At 33.3% G+C, this 22,717-nt stretch overlaps 1 long non-coding RNA gene across 1 annotated transcript; it reads left to right on the top strand.

Moving 5' to 3' along the window:
• Nucleotides 1–5,888: 5,888 nt before the first annotated feature.
• Nucleotides 5,889–6,841, top strand: LOC147484866 (uncharacterized). The gene is made up of 2 exons (XR_015205235.1): nt 5,889–6,114; nt 6,551–6,841. It is a non-coding gene; the product is annotated as an uncharacterized LOC147484866 (long non-coding RNA).
• Nucleotides 6,842–22,717: the final 15,876 nt, after the last annotated feature.

The raw sequence follows: 22,717 nt of genomic DNA, 5'->3' as shown, positions 1-22,717 counted from the left end.
TTCTATAAGAAAGAAATGTGCACCGAAAGGAAACTACACAATGGTGTCTTTTGAGTGATTTGATCAACTAACATTTTCAGTCATTTGCTAATGTCTGCTTTTTCATATGTGATAAATGTGTGATGCATTTACTTCGACTATGAAACTTTTGCAGCTGAGTGGATTCCCTACTTTGTCGGGTCGAGCAATTAAAGAGCCAAATGGATTAAATATCGCAGATGATGAGTTTCACTCTTTTTTAATCTGTTTAACTAACTATCATTCCTTAGCGTAACTCTTCCATTATATGGTCGAGTATTAGGACTATATTAAGTATTTCAGTGCCACTAAATAAAATTATATTCTATAGAATGCATAACTCTTTTGGGACTGAAGTCAATGTTATAAATTTATAACTTAATTTTAGATGGTCATGGCAATAGTGGCCCTTTATCTTTCCCCATTTAGCAGTAAACGTGTCGACTACACAAAACGATAATCTTTCACAATCGTTAGTGATCCGGTTTTAATTGTATTTAACTATTTATCATTTCATACATGTTCACTAAATAATACTTACATCACCCAAATTCACATACTTTACTAACCTTCATATATATATATATATATATATATATATATATATATATATATATATATATATATCCCGTAATAAATGTGTTTGTCAACTACGTGCATAGCACGTGCATCTTGCTAGTAATGATAATGGCGTGGAAAATTAAAGGAAAGAAAGAAAACCAAACTGAAAAGTCAGTCATGGAAGGCTCTTCATCTTCATGGATGTTCAATTCTTTACAAGTTCTATTCCTCCTACTCCTAAGTTCTAATTCAAATCCAAAAATAGTTAAAGTCAAGAAAATCCAGACTTCTAACTTATTTTAAACTCATCTTAGGCTGAGTTCAATGGCTCCCTATCCCCTTAAAAGTAGAGCTAAAGTTAACAAATTTTACTCTCTATCATTAATTTTCTCTGTATATATATAAATGATTTTACTCTTTATCCTTATTTTACTCTCTATATATAAATTATCTAAAGCCCCATGTTAATTTATTGTTCCTTATCTCTAGTTAAGATTAAACACTACATAATGATAATGGCGTGGAAAATTAAAGGAAAGAAAGAAAACCAAACTGAAAAGTCAGTCATGGAAGGCTCTTCATCTTCATGGTTGTTCAATTCTTTACAAGTTTTATTCCTCCTACTCCTAAGTTCTAAGTCAAATCTAAAAATAGTTAAAGTCAAGAAAATCCAGACTTCTAACTTATTTTTAACTCATCTTAGGCTGAGTCCAATGGCTCCCTATCCCCTTAAAAGTAGAGTTAAAGTCAACAGATTTTACTCTCTCTCATTAATTTCCTATGTATATATACAATAGGATTTTACTCTTTATCCTTATTTTACTCTCTATATATAAATTATCTAAAGCCCCATGTTAATTTATTATTCCTTATCTCTAGTTAAGATTTAATACTACATAATGATAATGGCGTGGAAAATTAAAGGAAAGAAAGAAAACCAAATTGAAAAGTCAGTCATGGAAGGCTCTTCATCTTCATGGTTGTTCAATTCTTTACAAGTTCTATTCCTCCTACTCCTAAGTTCTAACTCAATCCAAAAATAGTTAAAGTCAAGAAAATCCAGACTTCTAACCTATTTTTAACTCATCTTAGGCCGAGTCCAATGACTCCCTATCCCCTTAAAAGTAGAGTTAAAGTCAACATATTTTACTCTCTATCATTAATTTTCTTTGTATATATACAAAGGATTTTACTCTTTATCCTTATTTTACTCTCTATATATACAGAGTAAAATCCTTTGTATATATACAAAGACAATTAATGATAGAGAGTAAAATCTGTTAGATTTTAGCTCTACTTTTAAGGGGATAGGGAGCCATTGGACTCAGCCTTAATAGTATCAAATTTCCAAACTCATATTGTTTCTCTTTGTTCATGGTTTCGTTAGGACTTAATTTAAAATTTGCCAGATAATATGGAATCAACTATTACTTTATGGAATAGAATTTTCATTTTAATTTATTGGTGGAACGTAGCTCAATGGTGGAGTGATGTCATATTGAAACTTTACCAATTAAACTCAAGGCAAATGTTTCTTTAGGATATACTTCTCTCTAACGTTTGAATGAAACACACATCAATTCTTCCTCAATTAGACTTTAGAAAGAGTTCGTGTTCAAAATAAGAGATTGCTAAAATAAATACTTCAAAACTTGTTATTTATACAATTTGAAATTGAATAATTTCCCAGCTTCAATTAATGTTTGTGGGTTAGGAGTTCTCGGCAGAGAAGTCTTACACAGTTGACCACTTCGCCTAGGAATACATATTTTGTTGTACACGTGGCAATTGAACATTTGCTAGTAGTACACTTTTATTGTGCAAAACGACACTAGATCAAACCCTAAAGATACCATCACCAGTCTTCCACCTCTTAAGTATAGAATCCCCTTAAAACCCTTCCTAAAAGCACGCATCAAAAACAGTAATTTAAAATTTCCCCAAGGTTTAAACCGTCAACAACAGTATAAAAAAAAAGGAAGAAAATCTCTCTCTCTCCAAAGTCCAAACACAAGAGGGACACTTCTTCTTCTTCAACGTCCTCAAATCATCACTACTCTGATCACCTACACCCAGTCGTAAAATAAATGGCTGAAACGAGGAAAAAGAATAAAATTAGCATCAGTGAAGAAGACATCTCATTACTCTTACCAAAATATTCAGCGGCGACGATAATTACTTTGTATAACACCCCGTGTTTTATTTCTTTTATTTTCCTAATAATATTAATAGTAATAATAATAATAATAATGTAAACAGATAAAACAGAAATAGGTTATCCAGTAGTTCGGATAAAAGCCCGTAAGTAAGTAGATAGGTTTAAAACTCTTGTTTTACGGGGAGGTTTTAAAAACTAGAAAATAAGGGTTTCTCACGTAGAGTTTTTAGGGAAAAACAAAAAAGGGAGAGTTTTACAGAAAGGAAGAAAAAAGGGTTTGAACGAGAAAGATTATCTTTTCGCGCGACAGTCGACTTTATTCTTTGGGGGTTTTTCTGTTTTCGGAAAGCTGTTCGGTTTATAACAGTGAGTAGATACTTTATGTTTTTTTTTTTATAAATTTCTCGTTATTTGTTAGATAAAAAAAAATGGGCTGTGTTCATACTGTGTTTTGATACGGTTTCGTTTTTCTGCCGTTATTCTATCTTTCTCTCCTCTGGTTTAGCAATGGAATTTGGTTATATGTTAGCATAGGGAATTGGTTAATAACTGAACTCTAAATTGAATCGGCCGGAACTCGGAACATAGCATCAATGGCGTCGCCATCAGCTGAACCAAACCGTTCTTTGTTTTTTTTTTCTGAAGTGTGGTTTTTATTGATTTGTGGTAATGATAAATTGTTAACTGTGAATGTTTATTGATGATGTTTGGTTGTGGTAGTGAAGGGTTGGGTATTGAATTGGTGTTTGGATTGATTGGGTGAGGGGAAGCTTTGAAACAGCCATTACTGGCGTTCGACCAAGACCCCGAATCGCCATGCGTTTTTGATTGTTTGATTAGTGTTTTTGTTTAGAAATTCGGGCTGTGACATTTTGGTATCGGAGCTTAGGTTAGCCTAGATAGTGAAGGTCTAGGTGATCCTCGAATTGTGGTGAATGGGTAGTAGGAGTGTTTATTTGTGGTATTTGGTTTGGCTTGTTGTTTTGTGTGTACTTTTATAGTGGAATGTTGGGATATGATTAGGAAAATAAAATGCTTGTTTTAACGGTTAATTTCTTATAAAATTTATAATCGAAATTTTTGCATGTTATAGTGTTGTTTTCCTAACGGAGTTTTCTATTTTTAAGTAAGTATTGACTAAAGAAGAAATTGTTATTTTAAAATTTCATAGTTGAGTAAATTGGAATTATCCAAGGAATAAAGAAACCCTTTTGATAAAGGTTGGATTTGAAATATTTGATATTGTCCAAGTTATGTATATCGTTGGTGTGTGATCCAATATACATAACATCTCTCTGTATGCATCGTTGGAGTTTGATCCAGTGTGTACATGTACATCGTTGGAGTGTGATCCAGTGTGCATACCACACATCGTTGGTGTTTGATCCTATGTGATGGTAGAGAGTTAGTATGCATCGTTGGTGTGTGAACCAGTGTATACTTGCATATCGTTGGTGTGTGAGCCAGTATGCATGCCTCACATTGTAGGTGTTTGATCCTATGTGATGGTGGACATAGTGTAGGCCGTTGATAATATGAATCAATCTATACGTTTTATATTTTTATTTTCGAACATGTGGTGTTTGTGAGACACTGAGAGAAATGTTGATATATGTGTAAACACTAAGGTGGTGGATAAAACATATGAGTTTTTAAACAAATAGTTTTGACAGGAAAGATCGTTAAAAAGGAAATTATAATATGTATATTTTTTTACACGCTTTGGATTAGTTGGGAAATACTAAGAGAGGAACTAACTGCCTCGGTGTGAGAGGAACTACATTGCCTTTTTAGTATGATTTAACTTGAAGAATATGGGTTTTGCTAAATTGTGAAATAATGGGTTTATAAGTGTTAGCAATTGAAGAAATTAATTATGTTTATTCGTTTGAGTTGTGTATGCTAGCATATATACGTATTTCTTGGGTTCAATACGTATATTGACACACTTTCAAAGTATGTGTTTTGCATATTAGTATGTCTATCTATATGATATTGTATATGTGTATTCCTTTTAAGGTGTGTATACTTACGTATACACGTATGTCTCATTTTTATTGATTGACGTACTGTTTGTTTGGTTAATCTACACTCTACCTTGAATCTCAGGACGAGATCCTTTTAAGGTGTGTATATTATAACACCCCGTGTTTTATTTCTTTTATTTTCCTAATAATATTAATAGTAATAATAATAATAATAATGTAAACAGATAAAACAGAAATAGGATATCCAGTAGTTCGGATAAAAGCCCGTAAGTAAGTAGATAGGTTTAAAACCCTTGTTTTACGGGGAGGTTTTAAAAACTAGAAAATAAGGGTTTCTCACGTAGAGTTTTTAGGGAAAAACAAAAAGGGAGAGTTTTACAGAAAGGAAGAAAAAAGGGTTTGAACGAGAAAGATTATCTTTTCGCGCGACAGTCGACTTTATTCTTTGGGGGTTTTTCTGTTTTCGGAAAGCTGTTCGGTTTATAACAGTGAGTAGATACTTTATGTTTTTTTTATAAATTTCTCGTTATTTGTTAGATAAAAAAAAAATGGGCTGTGTTCATACTGTGTTTTGATACGGTTTCGTTTTTCTGCCGTTATTCTATCTTTCTCTCCTCTGGTTTAGCAATGGAATTTGGTTATATGTTAGCATAGGGAATTGGTTAATAACTGAACTCTAAATTGAATCGGCCGGAACTCGGAACATAGCATCAATGGCGTCGCCATCAGCTGAACCAAACCGTTCTTTGTTTTTTTTTCGAAGTGTGGTTTTTATTGATTTGTGGTAATGATAAATTGTTAACTGTGAATGTTTATTGATGATGTTTGGTTGTGGTAGTGAAGGGTTGGGTATTGAATTGGTGTTTGGATTGATTGGGTGAGGGGAAGCTTTGAAACAGCCATTACTGGCGTTCGACCAAGACCCCGAATCGCCCTGCGTTTTTTATTGTTTGATTAGTGTTTTTGTTTAGAAATTCGGGCTATGACACTTTGCTTCAAGAAATATCAAAATTTTTAACTGATAAGAAAATTGACTGGAATGAAATAGTTAAGAAAACGTTGACTGGGATTACTAATGCTAGAGAATATCAAATGGTATGGAGACACTTGGCATATCGTGATACGTTGTTGGAAAATGTCGATAATGCTGCTGAACTTTTAGTGAGTTTAGTTTATTGTGGATTAGACATTTTAGTTAAGTAGTGATTAACAAGTGTGTCTTTAGGTTAGTTGCAACTATAGTCATTGTTTGAGATCAACCCCTGGCCTTGTTTTTTTATGGTAAACAAGACATTTGAATAGCACTAGTATGCTTGAACGGCCTGGTTAAAAAAATTCATGTCCTATATGCAGTAGCTTAGATTCCAGATTTATGCTGATGACAACAAGGTTTGTGATTTTTTTTCCAAATTCATGAATATATATATCAATATACCATATATATGGTATGTACGATTTCATAGCAAATATTGATCGACTTTATTGCTGCAATAGATCTTGTCAGGTTCTGCCTGAGTACAATAAGGATATATATTATACGGTTTACCAGGATTAGGGGCACTAATTCGGAAATTTAAGGTTTCCGGCTTGTAGAGTCAATAATTACTGGCAAAGATTTGTACACCTTGTACTGGTTGCATTTTGGGTAGTTCATTGTAATGAATATATGTTATGGTAGACAGGTATTGGACACATTCACATGCCAAATCACCTGAATTTTTTGTGATCAATTGTTCATGTATTCGTGTGCCCTTCTTATTTGATTTTACAACCGTTTTTGGTTGTTAAGTTATTATCTCATGATTGTGTTGGATTGTTCTTGCAGAGGTTCAAACAAGTGGTACACCATGCATCTAAACTGAACCAGGCAATTTTATCAGTAAGAGGAGTACCTTTCAATAGAGCTCATATAACCTCCGGGGGTTATTATGTGTATGATGGCCTTTAATGCCAAGGGAAACTGTTTCAGAGTTATTCTACAAGATCTATGTTAGTACTTTTTTTTTTTGTACATATTATATGTTCATAAGATGCATACTTAAGAATGTAATCAACTGGAGATTAGTACTCTTCCTCATTGAGCTTATAATATACACTAGCTTTCGAACCCGTCCTACGAACGGGTGTCGTTATATTAAATTATTCTAAAAAATATTAGCAACTGTTTATAAATTATATTAATCACTTGTTCAAATTTCTTGCACCACTCTCTATCAAAAGAAAACACTAAACCTTGGTAAAACCCATCGATTTTTTGTTGTTGTTATGTTTAATAATAAAAGTTTGATTGAAATTTTGTGAGAATGTCCAATGTGACGAAAATAATATTGAAGCTACTTAAATAACAAGTCATTCACAATTATAATAAAATAATTATAATAAACACTACTTAAAATGCAAAACTATACTTGTCGAGATATTATATTCTCCCTATATATAATACAACTATGTTTCGAGGTTAGTTCAATGCATTTGCATCAAGTTTTCGATTTTACGTTAATTATTCTTTGAGGCTAATTCAATGTAGTTGGATCTAGTTTCCGATTTCTCATTAATTATTCTTTGAGGTTAATTCAATGTAGTTGTATCAAGTTTCTGATTTCCCGTTAATTATTTTTTGAGGTTAGTTTAGTGCAGTTGCACCAAGTTTACGATTTCCCATTAGTTATTTATTAAGGTTAATTCAGTGCAGTTCCATATAGTTTTCAATGTTTCATTAATTATTCTTTGAGATTAGTTAATTGCATTTGCATCAATGTTCTAATTTCCTGTTAATTGCTCTTTGAGGTTAGTTTAATACATCTACATCCAGTTTCTGATTTTCCGTTAATTATTTTTCGAAGTTAGTTTGCATCTAGCTTCCAATTTCCGGTTATTTATGCTTTGAAGGTAGTTCGATGTAGTTACATCCGGTTTCCGATTTCCAATTAAACTATTCTTTGAGGTTATTTCAATGCATTTGCATCCAGTTTCTGATTTTCCGTTATATATTCATCAAGGATATTGCATCCAATTTTTTATTTCCCAGCCTGTTAGTTAATATATGATTTTAGTTTAATGCAATTGCATCTAGTTTTCGATTTTCAGTTAATTATTCTTTGAGGTTAGTTCAATCTGATTTAGATTCATTGTTTTGATTTTACGTTAATTGTTTTTTTTGGTTAGTTTAATGCATTTGCAGCAAGTTTTCGATTTCCGTTAATTATTTTTTGAGGTTTGTTCAATGCGGTTTGCATCAAATTTATGATTTCCGTTAATTATTCATTGAGGTTAGTTCGATTGTGCATTTGCATCCATTTTTATGTTTCTATATTCGTTAATTAGTCTTTAGATTAGTTTATTGCATTTGCATCCAGTTTCTAATTTCTCATTAATAACTCTTTGAGGTTAGTTCAATACATCTGCATCTAGTTTATGAATTCTGATTATTTATGCTTTGAGGTTAATTCGATGCAATTTTATCCCGGTTTCTGATTTCCCGTTAACTATTCTTTGAGGTTATTTATATTTCAATGCATTTGCATCCAGTTTCTGATTTTCCGTCAATTATTCTATGAGGTTAGTTCAATGCTGCATTTGGTTTTTGATTTCCTGTTAATTATATTTTGAGGTTAGTTCAATGCATTATTTGCATCCAGTTTCTGATTCAAAGTTAATTATTATTTGAGGTTTATTTGTATCATTTTTGCATACCATTTTCGATTTCCGTTAAATATTTTTCAAGGATTTGCATCCAATTTCTAATTTCCATTTAATTATTTTCTGACGTTAGTTTAATGCAGTTGCATCCAGTTTCCGATTTCTAGTTAATTACTTTTTGAGCTTAGTTTATTGCATTTGCATAAAGTTCCCGATTTCCCGTTTATTACTCTTTAAGCTCAGTTCAATGTAGTTGAATCCACTTTTCGATTTCTTTTTAATTATCCAATGTGGTGTGTAATACCAACTTTCTACTTTTCCATCTATAATGTCCTTGCAAACATGACATAAAAATAAATTATGCTTGATTTACTATATGAGATCATTAAAGATTATCCAGTTCCTGATTTCCTGTTAATTATTCTTTAAATTATATACTTGACTCACTATGTGGGATCTTTAAAAATTATCTACGAACGAGTCCTGTCATATTAATTATTCTAAAAAATATATGCAACTATATATGCATAACTATTATATACAAATATTGTATTGCTCACTCATCCAAATTTCTTATAACATGAAAACCCCACGTACTCTCTTTTAAAAAAAAAACTCACCATTGATAAAACCCTTTAACTTCATTTGTTGTTTAATAATAGAAGTTTGATTGATGTTTTGTGAGATTGTCTAATAAGACGAAGTTCATATTGAAGCTACTTGAATAGCAAGGTGTTTCCAATTATACGAAAAAAAGATAAGATAAACACCGTTTTAAATGCAAAACTATACTTATCGAGACATTCTCACAACATATAACACAACTATATTTTGAGGTTAGTTTAATGCATTTGCATCCAATTTCTGATTTTTTGTTATTTATTTTTTGAGGTTAGTTCAATGCAGTTGCATCCAGTTTCCGATTTATTGTTAATTATTTTTTGCAGTTAGTTTAATGCATTTGCATCCAATTTCCAATTTCCTGTTAACTATTCTTCAAGCACAGTTCAATGCATTTGCATCCAGTTTCTGATTTCTAGTTAATTATTGTTTGAGATTAGTTTAATACATTTGCATCCAATTTCTGATTTCTTGTTTAGTATTCGATGAGGTTGCATTTGTATCTAGTTTCTGATTTCCCGTTAATTATTGTTTGAGATTAGTTCAATAAATTTGCATCTAGTTTCCGATTTTCCATTAATTATTTCTTGAGGTTAGTTCAATGCATTTGCATCCAATTTATTTTTTGAAATTAGTTTAGTGTAGTTGAATTCAGTTTCCGATTTTCCATTAATTATTTTTAAATATTAGTTTCACGCATTTGCATTCTGTTTCCAATTTATAGTTATTTCTTTTAGGTTAGTTCAGTATAGTTGCATCCAGTTTTTGATTTTTTGTTAATTTAATCTCTGAAGGTTAGTTCAATGTATTTGCATCCAGTTTCCGATTTTCCGATAATTATTTTTTAGTGTTAGTTCAATGTATTTGCATCCAAGTTTTGATTTCCTGTTAATTATTCTTTGAGGTTAGTTTAATATAGTTGTATCAATAATCTGATTGTCCATTAATTAGTTTTTAAGATTAGTTTAATGCTTGCATGTGCATCCAATTTCTGATTTCTCGTTAAATATTATTTGAGATTAATTCGATGCATTTGTATCTAGTTTTATGTTTCTCATTAATTGTTCTTTGACGTTGGTTTCATGCAGTATTATATATATTTTAAAATATTTGTTATTATTGTTTTTTTTTTTAAATTTTGCTATTATATATTTTGTGATGTTATTTTTTGTATAATTTAATTTTCCACATGTAATTTGTTTTGGTTTGGTTTGGTATATAATTTATTTAAGCCCAACGTCCATTTTAACTAAATCAATAGTTATATAATCTATTTAAGCCAACATCCGTTTTAGCTGAATCTCTTTACTCTGTTAAAATTGGAAATTATAAAATTCATAAATTTAATTAGAATATGTTGTAATTATTGTGACATGTGGTTTTTCGAAATCTTTAACTATGACTAAATGTCTAAATCCCAGTGAATGATACCTTAAATTGATCCAACTTTATTTGTTAGGCCCATATATATAGTGCATACAATACAATTTTATTTGTTTTTGGTGTACACTATTTTATTTTATGATTAGTTTACTTTTTTTTTTTTTTTTCCCAGTCACATGTGTGGTTAACAAATGCATAAAGTAAATGTTCAAGTAACTCAATTCATTTTTTCTTTTGTTCTTTCATAGTTTCATTATCATTTTCTAGAAAGAAATTTTGTTATGTTAAACTTCATCTGAGATTAGTGTGGAAGCTATTCTTTGTGGTGTAAGGGTTTTAAGAAAATCGTTTTTGGTTGAAAATATTATTTTTTTGCAATTTAGTTATTTTTATTTTTATTATTTTTTTCCGTAATTAACTATATTGTTTAGGAAAAGTTGGAGACTCTGTGAAACTCTAAATGGGATTTAGAAAAAACTAAAATTTGTGTGAGTGCTCCAAAAAATAAATTGGTGAGGGTATAACTATAATATATATCTAAGGATTTGGAATTTCTATTTTTTCGTAATTAGTATTAGTGTTTACAAAAAGTTGGAAACTCTCCTTGAAAAATAGAGCCAAGAGAGTATAGCTATAATATATATCTCAAGATTTCAGAATTTTATTTTATAGTACTCAGTTCATTGTATTAGCAATGCGTTTCATGGAAAATGTTCTAGATCACCTGACTCTATATGATTAATGGTCAAGTAACTGAGTAACACATAAACTCCTTTTAACTAATCTAATTATTTTTTGTTACTTTATTTGCCAAACGTTGTAGTGCTTTTTACGCTGTTGTGTTGCTTCAAAGGTGGCGACGACGACTATTGAAAAGAAAATAAATAGTACTTATTTTATTATAACAGAATTGGAGTTTGAGATTCATGCTGTATACTGAATTACTGACTACAGAGTGATTAATTAAGTAAAGCAAGACAAAATTTCAAATTTTCTTTCAAGGAACGTTCTAGGCGGAGCTTCAAATTCTTAAAATTTAAATTGTAGATTAAAACTTTGTCCTGTTTAATGGCTGCCGTTGGAAAATCCGTTATCATAGAGTTGTTAACTCTTATTACTTGAGTGAATTAGGATAACACAAAATTTTCAAAATCCTACCAAAAAAGAGTTCAACTTTCCTACCGAGCCGGTGTGATGCCCTCCTAACAGAACAGTAATGGTTTTGGTTTCAACCCTTGTAGAGTAATAAAGATAGTCCAACAATTCAATTTTTGTATAATCAAATTGAATCATATACTTCATCCTGAAAATTGACATACCAAACGAGTTAAAGCTGATTAAGACTTTGAGCAATTTTGGATCAATGGAATTGGGCCATAATCAGTAATTAAACAATTGAAATTTTTCACCCTCGCTCTTGCATCCTAATAGTGGTCATGGATGAATGGATGATGAGTTCATCCATGATCCAACTTGCCGCATTGTGAATTTATAATCAGCTGAGTCATTGACCAGAGCTAAAACTGTAGTCTATAGTCAATACTTATTGCTCTCAAATCATTGGTCTAAAAGGAGAGAGCGAGACAATCGACCCACCACTTAAATGTCAGGCATACAACATATGTAGGGTGTGCTTGTTAAATTTTAACTCATGGAAAGGAAATGAAATAAAATGGGTGGTCCACTATGGAATGGAATGGAAAGGAAATAATTTTAAATGGTATGTGTTTGGTAAACTGGGAAAAAAAAATAAAAATTGGGAAAAAAAATAATCATGTTTGTTTGCAAAAGCTATGGAAAAGAATAATTGTATTGTTGAGTGTGCTATAGTAAGTCTATAGTAAGTCCCTAGCTATCTATTTCATTTCCTTTTCACAAAATTTTCAGGAATTAACTAAAGACACAAAACCTTTTCTATTTCCATGATTTTGTTTTCATATGAAAAAACTCATTTCCTTTCCATGGGTAAACAAATGCCTTAAAAACTATGAAAAAGGTGGACCACTAGTATTTTCCTTTCATTTCCATAGTGTTTCCATCATAACAAACACATTCTTAATTGAATGTCAGGCATACAATAGAGGACAAGCGCGCTACAGATTGGGTGAGATATGCACAGGTTATATAATCAAGGAACCAAAACAAAATTGATTTTCAAACAATTCTTAGTAAATTGACTAGTTTTCTAGCTTTATCCCCGAACTTAGACCAATTAGTTTTACCCCCTAATTCTGTCATGTAAAGGTTTACGCCCCCGCCCCCACACCACATCCAAGTTAACTGTTATCTTTTTGGTCAATACATGTAAAAAAACTTTATTGCCCTTTTCCCTTTTAATAGTTTTCTAGCTTTACCCTCCAGAACTTAGGCCAATTAGCTTTATCCCCTCAGATCTTTCATCTAGAGGTTTATCCTCCCCGAACTTAAGCCAATTAGCTTTACCCTCCTAGTTCTTTCATCTAGAGTTTTACCCCCTAAGACCATAACACATCCAAGTCAACTGAGTTTGATCGTGATGTTTTTGGTCAAGACAAATGAAAAAACCCTAATGCCCTTTTCTATGTATAATTACATAAATACCCTATGACTTTGGCAAATACAAAATTCAAATTCAAATCATCTAGGACACATGTCATGATCTTGTGAACTCTATCCGATGGCCATACACCATCACTGTAGCATTATCTTCTCCAAGCCATACACCACTGGGGTTCAATATATTTAATTGAATGTCAGGCATACAATAAAGGACAAGCGCGCTACAGATTGGGTGAGATATGCACAGGTTATATAATCAAGGAACCAAGACAAAATTGATTTTCAAACAATTCTTAGTAAATTGACAAGTTTTCTAGCTTTACCCCCCAATTCTTTTGTTTAGAGGTTTACCCCCCCCCCCCCAAGATCACACAACATCCAAGTCAACTGTTATCTTTTTTATCAATGCATGTAAAAAAACTTTATTTCTCTTTTCCCTTTTAATAGTTTTCTAGCTTTACCCTCCAGAACTTAGGCCAATTAGCTTTATCCCCCCAGATCTTTCATCTAGAGGTTTATCCTCCCAAAACTTAAGCCAATTAGCTTTACCCCCCTAGTTCTTTCATCTAGAGGTTTACCCCCTAAGACCACAACACATCCAAGTCAACTGAGTTTGACCGTGATGTTTTTGGTCAAGACAAATGAAAAGACCCTAATGCCTTTTTTTAGGTATAATTACATAAATACCCTATGACTTTGGCAAATACAAAATTGGAATTCAAATCATCTATAACACACAGGTCATGATCTTGTGAACTCTATCCGACGGCTACCACCAATCCTTATCAAATGATATCCACACCCTTAACATTATGAAATTACATAATTAACCTCACGGTTGTTAAAAGCTACATGTATGCTAGGAGAAAACCAACCGTGAAAGGGCAATAAAGTCTTTTTATGTAGTAGTGGTATATGGCTTGGAGAAGATAATACTACAATGATGGTGTATGGCTGTCGGATAGAGTTCACAAGATCATGACATGTGTCCTAGATGATTTGAATTCCAATTTTGTATTTGCCAAAATCATAGGATATTTATGTAATTATACCTAGAAAAGGGCATTATAGTCTTTTCATTTGTCTTGACTAAAACATCACTGGCCAAACTCCGACTGACTTGATGTGTATGGTCTTAGGAGGTAAACCCTCTAGATGAAAGAACTAGGGGGTAAAGCTTAATCGGCCTAAGTTTTGGGGGATAAACCTTTATAAAAAGAACCTTATAAAAAGCTAATTGGCCTAAATTTTGGGGGTAAAACTAGAAAACTATTAAGAAAACAAAGGGCAATAAAGTCTTTTTACATATATTGACCAAAAAGATAATAGTTGACTTGATGTGGTGTGATCTGGAGGGGGGGGGTGTGTTAAAGCTAATTGGCTTTTGTGAGAACTGATTTTAACACTGGTTACGTGCCGACCATGATTTAAAAAGGTGTCAATGCAATGAGGTCTAGTTTTTACCAGTTGCAAATTCGGAACTATGATCAATCTTCTCACCAGTAATAATTTCTAAGTGGCAATTCGAACAACAGATTCAAATTAGATTGTTGTGAGCAACGAAATGTGAGTAACAACCTTGGCCTATTGTTGATAAAATCCCAACCAACATCAACGCATTCATAGAAAAAAAACTTTGTGTTCTTTTGAAGTTTCAGAATCATCTCCCATGGCTCATTGTATCCAGAGTGCAGGGGCTTCATGCTAATTGCACCGACTTCACATATTACAAATGGGACTTTTATGCTGTTGATGATAAGTTGATAACGGAGACATTGCTGTAGTAGAAGGCGGTGACGGCAATGAATCTTCTCCTCCATTCGCGCGCCCATTGTTGGTACAAAGGTGTGAGATGTTCGAGAAGTGGTTGGCACTCAACTATGTGGTAGCAACATCTACAGACCTCTTCCGGGTTTTGAGGGATTATAATGATTGGGAGGGGGATGATTATGTTGTATTACGTTCTACTAATAATTCAGAGTCTTCAAGCTGGATTTTAGTGCTCCAGGTATGCCCAAATGGGAGGTGGTTAAACTGTTAAAGACATAGGCAACTGTGCATTGTTTCTGGGCAACAATATCTCATTCTCTGTTGTTGCGTTTAATAACAAGAAATAATAGTGTATGAATAAATAATGGCTAATCTTGGACATACCCAACAAAACACTTCGGGTACTCCCAATTTTAAAATAAATAAATAAAATAATTTTAGACATATTTAGCTTCTTAAATTATCATTCTTTTTTATTAGATGTATCCAAGATATTTATTGACTAAAACAAGTCATTTACTCTACGTGATTCAGAAGAAAAAGACAGCATTTTTTATTTTTTTTTCCCCAATAACCTCTTATTCTTTTATCTCATCAATAAACATGCAAACACCCACTTTTGATTTGAATCATACCAAAGTAATGAGGATGAATACCAACCAAATGAGAATGAAGAAAAAAATTCAAAATCAAATTTTGACGAATGAGAGAACGCAGAAGACTATTATACTTTGGATTACTACAATGAACAGATACAAACACCAAACAAAAATGTGAGTTTGTTTGCAATATTAAACAAAGTGCTATTTTTTTTGGGTGCATACTGAGTATAAGAAACCTAAATCATTTTTTTTTTTTTGATAAAATTTTACTTTGAACAACCTCATCCTATTAGTAGTGCATCTCCAAATGCATTGTCTTTGCTTCAACTGAATTATGAGTCAGAAAATGAAAAGCAAGAAAGTTTGACATAAAACTCTAATTTTATTTGTCCGGATACGACCGATGTATTTACAACTGCAACAATAAGAACTTGAAGACACTTCTATAAATTTAGTATATCGTTTTTCCGAATGGTGATGTAATACAATCTATAACAAAATGATTACAGGTATTTGAAAATCGAAAAGACCTTGTTGATTGGTGCAGAGAGGTAGGGAGAGAAATTGGTTTTGTGGCTATCATTGCAAAGTCGAATAGCGTTGAAAGTGGTCGAAGACCTAGGGTGCTTTTAACTTGTGAGAGAGGTGGTGTTTTTAAACCTCAAAAACCAAATAAGACAGATCGATACAAGCTATCCGTGAAACTCCCTCGACGGACAGGAACGAAAAAGTGCAAGTGTTCATTTAAGTTGAAGGGTTATCAGCGTAATCAAGGGGGGTGGAAAGTGGTAATAGTTTGCGAACTCATAATCACCGTCTTGCTGAAAATCTTACAGGCCATTCTTTTGTGGGAAGGCTAACACGAGATGAAGAAATGATTGTGATCGAGATGTCTGAGGCTGGCGTTAAACCAAGAGAAATTTTGAATGCTTTGAAAAAGAAAGCCGGCCTAGAGAATTTGTCAACCCTAAGTACCATCTACAATTTTTGAGCGAAACATCGTCTTACAAAATTGCAAGGGAGATCACAGATGCAACAATTATTGAAGATGTTGGACGATCGCGATTACTATGAGTCTCATAGAGAGAACCTGATTACAGGAGAATGCAAGGATCTTTTTTTTGCTTATTCGAGATCAATTAAGTTGTCCAAGTGTTTTCTGGAAGTGTTGATTATTGATTGTACCTACAGGACTAACCTTCACAATCTGCCATTGCTAGAAATTGTTGGGTTTACGTCTACAATGAAGACGTTTGCTATTGCTTTTGCATATTTAGATTCAGAGAAGGAAGATAACTTTGTTTGGGCTTTGAAAATGTTATACAGTGTTTTGGAAGGCAAGGCATCTAGTGTGAAAGTCATTATGACTGACAGAGACTTGGCATTGATGAATGCTGTGGCGCGTGTATTTCCTATGGCTAAACACCTCCTTTGTCGTTGGCACATTCAGACTAATGAGATTACTAACTGTAAAAAATCTTTTGAAGAAAACAATGAGTTTCAGAAGTTCTACGAAATGGTTTGTGATTTATTTAGTTCACCTACTGAAGATGTCTATAATGAAAATTTGGTTGTGTTTAGAAATGAATATGCACATACGACATGTGCGGTACAGTACATCGAAGAGGGAACAGTTTGTGGCGGCTTTGGTTGATTTTGTGATGCACTTCGGCACTCACACCAGCAATAGAGTAGAATCCCAACATTCATCTTTGAAGAGAAATTTGAGGAGTTCACGTGGCAATTTGTACCAAAATTGGGATGTGATTGATAACCTCCTTGAAAATCAGCTCAATGGTATACAAGCTTCATTTAATATTAGTCACAACATTATGCGTCATTATAGTCAAGACAAGACATACAGTGAGATTAGAGGATTTATCTCTAGGGAGGCGATTGATATGTTGTCGAAAGAACTTGTACGTTCAAACAAAGTGGGCATTTAATTATGAAAAAGAATGTGGGTGTGTTTTGAGGCGTACTTGTGGTCTTCCATGTTGCTTATGAGTTGGTACATATGATAAAACTTGGTGATGGTTACATACCCTTGAGGTCCATAGATCGTCGTTGGCGGCAACTTGATTTTGAGCCAATGGAACTTCTAAGAGGGTCGCTGGACATTTCACCTGAGGTGGAAGGAATTAAGAAGAAGTTCAACTGCTTACCAGAACACCAAAAACTAATGTTGATGAAGAAATGTTTAGAGCTTGTTGATCCAAAGACTACACACATGCAAGAGCCTCAAGAAAAACTCAATGTCAAAGGTAGACCATCAATTTCAAAGAAACATGTGAAATATCAACTCAAGATCAGAATGACACAAGAAGAGAACTGTAACGCCCGTATTTTTTAATACGTATTTTTCTATTTAATTAATTAATTTAATTAATTTTTTATTTTCAAAATTCGTCGGATCGGACTCGGGATACGTGAGCCTGGTTTTGGGCCCGAGTCTGTGTTGGGCTTGGGTTTCGGACCCAAGTATATAAACACTTTTTCTAGAAAATAGGGTTCATAAAAATAATAATATATTAAAAATGGAGGCAGAGAGAAACTGGTTTGCTGGAGCGTTGGAGCACGACGGTTCGGACTCGGAGGAATTCGTAGGAGCTGTGAATACAGGTGAGTAGTTCGTTTCTACTTCACCGTATATCAAGAACAACGATTTCTTGTCCCATGTTTTTTTTTCAATTCGTTCTTGTTCATTATCTTTGGTGTCCCGTTGAACCGTTAAAACTAGGTAAGGGGTAGTATGCCATTTTTGCGTAGTTATTAAACCGTCGAAACTCTGAAGGTCATTTGTTGAGGGCCCCTAAACTAACTTTGTATTGAACTTCGTTTTCTTGTTGTGGCGTGGGTGGGTTTGTTTTGGGTTGTATGATGTCGGGGAGGGAGTAAGGGATTGTAGGTTTGGCTATGGAGGTTTGCTTGGGTGGCTTTGTTGGAGTTCTGTCAGCTTGCTTGACGAATTGAAGCTCTGTTAATGGCGGCGATAAGAAAAATCGCCATTAAAATATAGGTGAACTGTGATTGTTGTTTTTTTGTGTTGATTGAACATTGGGGATGATGTTTGGAGGGATTTCGATTGTTGATGTTGAACGAAATGCTAAAGCTTTGAGGAAGCTTTAATGGCCCGACCGCTTTCTTGTGATCTTCGCAAGTTCGCGTTTTTTGTAGTTCCAACGGTTTTGGTTGGGATTTTGAATTGTTGATGTATGGGGGTAGTTGGGTTGATGTTGAGTGGGCTGTTGGAAGCTTGGGGGAAGCCATTAATGGCGGCCATAGATTTCTCAGATCTAGTTTGGAGAAGATGGTGGGTTAGAAGTTGGGGTTTTAGCTTTTAGTAAAGTTGTAGGGGTTTTTGCAAGGATTAAAACCGACTAGGTTAATTAGGTGGGCGATTGGAATTGTGGTGGCCGGATTTTGGTGCTGGAGGAGGAAGAAGGTGAACTGTTCACCGATTTGGGCTTGGGCTTTGGGCCTAACCCTTTTGGTTTTATGTGGGCCGGTTCTATTTAAGTTATTTGGGCGAGTTCTAATTTTTGTTGTGGTTGGGCCCGATTTTTAGTTTAAGTGTTATGGGCCTGACCACATCAGGTTTTGGTTGGAACCAACTCTTTTTAGTTTTGTGTTGGACCAATTCTTTTTAGCCTTTGTATGTGTGGACCGGTTTATATTAAAGTTTTTTGATTGGGCCAAATCCAATTATTTTGGACCGAACCACTTAACCGCTTTTGGGCGATTCGAAGATAAGTTTTGGGCCCGTTTAATAATATTGCATGGACCAGTCCATTGAACTTAAAATAGATCTACATGGGCCTTTTCAATCGTTTTAGACTTTCGGGTCTAAGGTTTGGGCTTGGCGGTTAGGTCGAATTATTACCCCGTCACGAGAGCGAACCAACCATGGCTATGACCATGAACCCCGAACACCATGAAACGACATTTGACTTTGACTAGGACGGTTTGACTTTGACCATCGACCGTTGACTTTGACGGTTGACTTTGACCTTTGACCATGGCATGTTGACTTTGACTTTGACCATGACATGTTGAGTTTGACCTTCACCATGATGTGTTGACCGTTGACTTTTCCATTTTTTCATATTTGATTATATGGATAAATATAGTAATAAAATATTGTTGAGATTGTATAACTTGGTTTGTCACTATCTAATTTAGATTTGGCGTGAGTAGTGTGTAAAAATATATATATATTGGGCTTTGATTGTGGACTTTGTGGACCTTTTTATTTGTGCTTCGTTTTATGTGTATATTATATGGACACATATAGTAATAAAATCTTTGTGGAAGCTTGTATAAATTGGTGGTCATTATCTAAGAAAGATTTGACCTTGATGTTGTGTATTTTTGACACGTGACGATATTGAGATGTTAGGAGACATTATATTCCTAATATGCTATCAAAATGTATGTGATACGTTGAAGCATTGTGACATGATATAATATGTTGGAATATATATATATATATTAATGCAATATCTTGGAGAAATGTATATACGCTCCATTATTATATATGTGAGATGCTACTATGAGGTAGCATAGTATTGGTGAATGTTTGTCCACGGGAGTGTGGTGTAGTGCAATAATATATTGGCACGTGAAAGAATGAAAGTGACTATGAGATATAATTGAGATGTTTCTAGATATTATGGCTTAGTGCAATAAGGTAATTGACCTGCACGTGATATAGTAGAAATGTTTATGAGTCATTAACGTATGACACCTGAATAAATTACGTAACGAAAATCCTAGAACCTGACTACCACAACTCATGTGATTGGCCCTCCCCGCGTTTCATTAAAATTTGAATGGCCTTCGGTGACCTTCCGGCATTTCAATTAAAATTTGAATGGCCCTCCGGCGTAACCGAATAATTAACTTGATTATTCCGTTCGCAAAATAGAGCGATGATGCATAATATTTTATGCCGAATAGTGGCGGTCTTACATAGATTTGGCTTCCGTGTGAGGATTTACGGTGTCGCGGCATCCCGCCGAGGTGGTTACGCACGCGGAGTGGCTCATTATGTAAGGGGAGGCATGTGGATGTACATGTTTAAAGTTGGGTTCGCGATTGTGGTAGCCGGGAAACTAGGTAAGACATAGATACTGGCGTGATTTTAGGGACACCAAAAAGAAAGCCCGAAATAATCTAATTATGGTAATATGTTTGGTTGGTTATAGTTTAGTTAGAACCTAAAAAACCTCGATGGAGGAACTACATGCCTTATTTATGATGCATTATAGTATGTTGTGGTGGTTAGTGGGAAGTTAAAACCTCGATGGGAGGAACTACACTTTTAATTATTGTACTTGAGTATGTTATATTAGTCGTTGAAAGTTAAAGCTCTCGGTGGAGGAACTAACTGCCGTGGTTTGTGTATATATATGTATAGTATATGTTGTATTTTAGGGCTACTCACACCAAAGATTTTATAATCTTGACCCGATTTGCATGTTTGCTTATCGGGTGTGTTCATTCAATGAACATAGTTGATAAGTTTTGACGAGGTTTAGTGATGAAGAAGATTGGTTCTTTGCTTGTGGTTTTGCGTTAGCATTGCATCTCGGGATTGTTTTGTTTTCCCTTTGAGGTGATATAGATTTTCAGGTTGAGATAATATTATTTGCCTTTTCATTTTGTAAATTGTTTTATAATGAAGATGACTTTTGTTTAAGTTAAAAATTTTATTGGTTTAAATTATCCGCATATTTTAAAAAGCTGTTTATGGGCTTTTGGGAGTGGAAGTCGTCACACCCTGGAGATCGAAGAATTCGGGGACAAATAATGTTTTCAGATCAATTCGAAATTGAGTGTGATGATTTAGTATCGAGCATTTTTGTTAGCTTAGACTAGGGTGAGTCTAGGTGATTCTCGGATCGTGGTTTATGGGTAGTGTTTAAGAAGTTTTATTTTCAAAACTATTTCCGCTAGTTGTTTTATTTGTTTTACAAAGAAAATGAAAGAGATATAAAAATAAAGAGAGTCAATATTTTTCTTGATTTGATTGTATGTGTAATGTGTATATTTATATTAGTTACTCTTGTGGAGTGCATATGAAATGCTTTTATTTTTCCTTATCATATGAGGAGTGGTTATATGTGTAATATCTTAATTATTAATGGATTTGATCAAAATGATGTGTGTTGCTATAGTGTGATTTTGTTGTTGGTGATCATTTTCACGTGGAGTATGAATTAAGTATGACAACCTGTCTGTGAACTTTGTATTTGAGTGTTATGTTATTATTCAAGAAACTATAAGATATTTTAATAGATATTGAATGAGCTGCATTAAGTGATGACTTTATGACGTACTGAGTAAGGAACTAATTGCCTCGGTGTTGGAGGAACTATCTCGCCTCACTCGTACATTGTAATGGATGGATAGTATTTTTAAAGTATAAGAGATTAATCTGTTAGAGGTGATTAGTTAGAAATAGATTGAATATAATAATAAAATATACGTGTATTCTTTTTGAGATGTATATACTTGCGTATATACGTGTATTCTTTTTGAGGTGTGTATACTTGCGTATACACGTGTATTCTTTTTGAGATATGTATACCTGCGTATACACGTTTATATATTGTATATAGATGAACTATTACTGTGCGTATGTGATGATTAATATTGTTGTACCAAGAAAACATGCATGTGTAGGTTGTTTTCTTAAGGTCACGTTACTAATGATTAATTAAAATAATGGTGATAATTGTTATTTTTAATTTATGTAGAGGATGTCTTAATATAATGATGATCGTATTTCCACAACAAACGGATTTTTATTTTGTCTTATAAGTGTGTCGTGCCTATAAATTATGACATGATTGATTAATATCGTTAAATTAGTTTCACATGATTTTGGCATATTCGAGTATTTACTCTTAATTGTTTTGTTTCAGTCTATATGATTTTGATAGAGGAACATGAAAAATTATTTTTTTTTTTCGTGCTATATTTGATCCAGTTGCAAGCATGAATTAGGATTCAAGGGTTGTTTTAAATTTAATATTTACGAGAGCATGACTAAAGTAATATAAAGTTTATTGTAGTATCAATGACATGAGTGACTTTTGTTTTAAGTGTGCTAGGACACTAATTTTTCTTTTATGCATGATAATAAAAGACTCCATAATGTTGTATGCATGAATGAACTTACCCCCATATGATTTATTAGTTCAAGTAGAATATTAATTTTTAAGTAGAGTTTGCTACGTGTCAAGAAACATGCTAATGAGAAATGATATGTTTATGTTGCGTTTAAAGGGGCGATAATAATTTGTTTTAATATAGACAGTTAAAAGCTAAACCGAATAGGTTTTGTAATGGCATGAGGACATATATTCGGAATTAAGTAAAATAATTAATACCAATGTTATCTTGCTTAAGTTTAATCAACGTGCATTCTTGTA

The sequence above is a fragment of the Coptis chinensis genome, chromosome 8 (assembly GCF_015680905.1).
Source record: "Coptis chinensis isolate HL-2020 chromosome 8, ASM1568090v1, whole genome shotgun sequence".
Taxonomy (NCBI): Eukaryota; Viridiplantae; Streptophyta; class Magnoliopsida; order Ranunculales; family Ranunculaceae; genus Coptis; species Coptis chinensis.
This window is presented reverse-complemented; position numbering and strand designations above follow the sequence as displayed.